This window comes from Anabrus simplex, chromosome 12 (genome assembly GCF_040414725.1).
Source record: "Anabrus simplex isolate iqAnaSimp1 chromosome 12, ASM4041472v1, whole genome shotgun sequence".
NCBI classification, from domain to species: Eukaryota; Metazoa; Arthropoda; class Insecta; order Orthoptera; family Tettigoniidae; genus Anabrus; species Anabrus simplex.
The window spans coordinates 3,624,544-3,630,033 of NC_090276.1; the positions used below are offsets into that span (position 1 = coordinate 3,624,544).

The 5,490-nt window shown below is 41.6% G+C and overlaps 1 non-coding gene across 1 annotated transcript; it reads right to left on the reverse strand.

Annotated features, from left to right (window-relative positions):
* Positions 1 to 4,491: 4,491 nt before the first annotated feature.
* LOC136884581 (5S ribosomal RNA) lies at positions 4,492 to 4,610 on the reverse strand. Its single transcript, XR_010861381.2, has one exon. It is a non-coding gene; the product is annotated as a 5S ribosomal RNA (ribosomal RNA).
* Between the last annotated feature and the right edge of the window lie 880 nt (positions 4,611 to 5,490).

Consider the following 5,490-nt stretch of genomic DNA (forward strand, 5'->3'; position numbering starts at 1 on the left):
GATGCGACGTAGGCCTAAAGCAATTTGTAAAAATATATATATATATATATATATATATTTGTCTACGTAGCCTAGAAGAACTGTTTTAATATATTAAAACTGCTTTAATATTTTGACAGGAACTTATGCTTTTTATGAACTTGTCGTTTAGGGAATTTTGTAATGGGGGAACAATAATTTTGTTCGTGAGTGAAGGGTATAGTATAGGGTGACCAGGTTAGAACTATGAAAATAGGGTACACGTCCACTGCCGTTGATTATTAGGCCCTATTTATGAATAGAATTTCTTTACCCACAAAGAGTACAATTTATTTATGGAAAACAAGTTGTGATTATTATTATTATTATTATTATTATTATTATTATTATTATTATTATTATTATTATTAAAATGAAAGCGGCCCAATTCTATTACAAAGAGTGTTGGAAAAAAGAAACGTTTCGCTTTACGAAAAGCTAATGATCATGAATGTATCTTTCAGTAAATGGAACGTAAATATTGATAACCAACAACGAACGATGTATTTGCATCATTTCACATCTTTGGCTAACAAGGCTGATGTGATGTCACTGACGATACACTTTCTATTTCAACAAATTCACAGCCGCAGCACCTTTGGTGGTGACCATGCTCGACGGTAACGACTAACGTGACGTCACTGTGACGTCAACACGCTCTATTTATACAAATCCACAGCCGCAGCACCTTTGGTGGTGACCATGCTCGACGGTAACGACTAACGTGACGTCACTGTGACGTCAACACGCTCTATTTATACAAATCCACAGCCGCAGCACCTTTGGTGGTGACCATGCTCGACGTAACGACTAACGTGACGTCACTGTGACGTCAACACGCTCTATTTATACAAATCCACAGCCGCAGCACCTTTGGTGGTGACCATGCTCGACGGTAACGACTAACGTGACGTCACTGTGACGTCAACACGCTCTATTTATACAAATCCACAGCCGCAGCACCTTTGGTGGTGACCATGCTCGACGTAACGACTAACGTGACGTCACTTCCCTCACACATTTTGCCTCCTTACACAAATTTTCGGATGACCCTCAGTCATGGGACATATTCATGTCAAATTACACTACAGGATTATAAGATGCCATTTTAACATGTTATGTACGTCTGTCATATTTAGTACCAACCAAACAAACTGCAATTACTTTTCTTTTTCTTCTGTGAATCTGTCTTGAGAGAGGTATCAACTGGACAGCCTCCATGGTTTTCTGTCCTGAGCATCTTGCTTCCGTTGTTCATAGCTTCTCCCTTGTTTGACATATGTTAATATTCCAAACTTTCTTCCTCCTCTTCCTTTTCTTCCATCTATTTTTCCCTCCATCACCCTCTGTTGAAGTAAATTTCTACGTAGTATTGACCTAACCAGAATATTTTCCTGTTCCTTATCGTTTTCATCAGGTGTCTCTTCTCTCCTACTTTTGTGTGCACTTCATCATTTCTCACTTTATCTGTCCACTTCACTTTTTTCATTCTTCTCCACAACCATATTTCAAAACTTTCCAAATACTTTGTTTCTTATTTTACCCAATAAGGAATATACATCAGCACTTTGTATTAAATAAAGTTTAAATGCGGTAATTTAAAATATACGAGACGGTTCATGAAAAACGGGACAATGTGCGCCCCGTACTTTATTATTTTTGCTGGGACAGCGGGACATTTTCGAGAAATGAGGGAAAATTCTATAAATTAATGAACGTCTGGTCACCCTAGTACAGTATTTAAGAAGTGAGGAACTTCTGCTGTATGTGATCGCTGTTCGTGCAGGCTTGCTTTAATCGATTCCTTTACACTGCTTTTACCAACGTCGTCCCTGATTTACGTCCTTCTCTTCTTCCCTCCTCTCTAAACACTGAGCAATTAACATACACGTTCTAGCCACGTATTATATTAGCACGGTCCATTGCACAGAAGCGAGAAAGTGATTCATCGTTATTGAACTACCATTAACGCTATAAAACCGGTGACCGAGTATTTTGTGCATTCCTCCCTTAATTTGATTATAATTCAACCTGTACGTAAACGTTTATGAGGTATGAGTTTAATGAACTCCATTTAATTTATTATTGTTATAATAAGCTTGAGAAACAAGGATCTCTAAGGCAACGAGCACGTTTTTGCAATACATTCGCTCACTGAAACCGAGTTTTACGCCCAGGAATCGAACCCGTGACCTCTGTGACCTAAGGTCAGCACGCTAACATGCCATTTAACAGCATTAAACAGTATTTCCATGTTAGCAATGCTGAGCGTTGATACGAACTAAGCAAGAACAGTCTAAATGCATGAATTCTCTTATCATAGTCGGTACGGTAAAACTGTATAAGACATGAATGATCGGAAATTGTATTCTCTATAACTTCTGCTATGTAGCAGTTTTCGATAGGACCAATAATATAGATAAGTTATTTAAAAATTAAATTTTAGCGCCTCCCCCTAAACTAAGATTTCGTCCAGCGTGAATAAATTTATTTGTTGCCTATACTGTACTGCCTTATTTCCTGACTTTATATACCAATTTTCATTAAATTCTCTTCATCCATTTTCTCGTTGGTGGTAGTTGATACGATCTTATCAACAAAAATCGAAATTCATGAATATCTCTGTTATAAGAGTCATTACGCGAGAAATGTGCAAGATCGGAAAATTAATTCTATGTAACTTTATTTATGTAGTATTTATCGATAAGGTAAGGGTGTATTCTGCCCAAAGGCAGGTCCGAACCTCGACAGAGGTGTGCCTGAGCCGGGGTTTACGTACGGTAGGGTGGCCAGTTCCTTTCCGCACCTCTATTCCATTACGCGCCATCAAAAGCACGTGACAACCCATCCAAGCCTTGACCATGCCCAATATTACTTAACTTCGGAGATGTCACAGGATCCAGTGTTCATCACGGCTACGGCCGTTGGCATTTATCGATAGGAACACTAATAACATAAATGTTTGAGAATTACAGTTTAGGCCTTCCCCTAAACTAGCATTTTACTCAGCTTGAATAAAAAATTATTGACAGCCTACATACATACTTTACATACCGGTATGTATGTTCAGTCCGTCAGCGATTCCGCTGGTGGGATCCTCAACAGCTCTGCCATCAGCTGTCACAGATGGCCTAGGCATCACTGAAGAGGTGTACTAGGGAAATGAGGAGTGAGGTAGTTAACCGTTGCTTTCCTCACCGAGCCAGACGTTGCTATTACATATCAGTCTGCCAAGCCCACTGAAATGCATGCACCAACTGACCCTATGAGCAACACTTTTACACCATTCATAGCAGGGACTGGCTGCATAAGGATTGGCATTACTAGCATCGCTCATACCTCAGTCACATTCATATTGTCAAAGCCAAGGATAAGACAGAGACAGATCTATGAAAGTAACAAAATTGCTCTAGATATATACCAGAAGACATAGTCCACTTTAAACATTAGGCCCGGCCAGCAAAGGCATACAAAAAAAATTTAGAGATGCTCTTCGTGTTATGTTGAGAACGATGGTACAATCGGATTGACGGAGAAAATATAAGGTTAGTTTGTTACTTCCGAGCGCACGATTCAAACTGAGGGGAGCGTCCTATTTGATGTACCATAGCACAGGCCGCTGCCGTGCTGGAGCCAGAGATAATGCTCCGCGCAATTGCACAAGTTTCCTCATACGACTCATACAGGCAACACACAGCACAAGAGCACGATGTAATTAAGACACACTGGTCAGTCAAGGAATGCACCAGATCGTTTCTCCTTTCGTCTGCTAGTCGCAGTAACGTTCTTTATTACATAGTCGAAGGTGCAATGCTGCCGCTCCATGATTGTGTATTCCTTCACTCACAACATTCAAAATGGAATGAAATGCTGAACGAAGGATACAATACGTCCAAAGGTTTGATTACAGTAGATTTGCAATATGCCCCCCTCCCTCTTTATATATAAAAATGCTATTTGTTCGGGGCGTCGACCCATGTGGATCTTTTGCCCCTACTGGCATCATATTGTATGAAATGAAATGAAATGGCGTATGGCTTTTAGTGCCGGGAGTGTCCGAGGACAAGTTCGGCTCGCCAGATGCAGGTCTTTTGATTTGACACCCGTAGGTGACCTGCGCGTCGTAATGAGGATGAAATGATGATGAAGACGACACATACACCCAGTCCCCGTGCCAGGGAAATTAACCAATTAAGGTTAAAATTCCCGACCCTGCCGGGAATCGAACCCGGGACTCCTGTGGCCAAAGGCCAGCACGCTAACCATTTAGCCATCGAGCCGGACATCATATTGTATGAACCTGCCTGTAATTCGACGAAAAGAAGATGAAGGACGTCACACCCAGTTCCCAGGCCAGGGATATTAATCATTACAATTAAAAAACCCTGACCTGGCCGGGAATCGAACCAGGGGCCGCCGGGAGACGGGCGGACGCGTTGCCCTCTACACCTCGGGACCGGACAAATGGAACTGAGCCAACGGCACGTGGTGTTCCCAAGCGGTCATCCATCCAAGTACTGACCACGCCCAATGTTGCTTAACTGTGGTGATCGGACGAGAACCGGTGTATTCAACATGGTATGGCTGTTGCCTGACCCCTCTCCTACTTCGATGCTCAGTTCACAACGGTGTAACAGTGGCCATCGGACTCTGTTCAGGATGCGTAGTGTGTCGCAAACAACCTGGAAAGCTGCCTGTATTCTTGGTACATGTTCACCTTCTCTTCCTACGGCGTTCGCATAGTAATCAATTTGTGCACAACAAACCGTACGGTACACTGCTAACTGCGAAACGAAAGAGACAGTTGTATATTCGAACCGAGCTTTACCTCTGTCTCCCACTTCCCACTTCACCTCCCTTCCCTCATCTGACGCACAGCAAACACGGCAATTTAGTCAATTTGAATCGTGCGCCCGGAAGTAACTGTGTAACCTCATTTCCTCTACCCGCACCATCGTTCTTAACATACCACGAAGAACATCCCTGATTTTTTGTCGTTGTAATTCTGGTACACTGTATATATACATACATACATCATATTAGATCGTTATGCCTTTCAGTGTTCAGTCTGCAAGCCTCTGTGAATTTACTAAACGTCGCCATAATCCTTTAATTGCAACCACTGATATGGCCTCTTTTAGTTCTATGCCTCTTATCTTTAAATCGTACAGCTTTAAAATGTTCTGACCTCGGTAAATTCATGAAGAAGGATGCTACCCTATTTACACATAGTCCAGGTGAGAATCTCTCCTCTAACGCGTTAGGGACCACCGGTAGATTTACAGTCCTAGCCACCTGAGAGAAAGGAGGGCCATTACTGAATATATATATTAAAATTAAATGAAACTGAAGTGTATTCTTCCCTTTCAACCACGCAAAAATATTTTCATTTTAGATATGGCTTAATCGATCAGATGGATGTTAATGGCTGAGTTAACTTCTGATGAGGGTTGACAGTTGAAAACATTACGG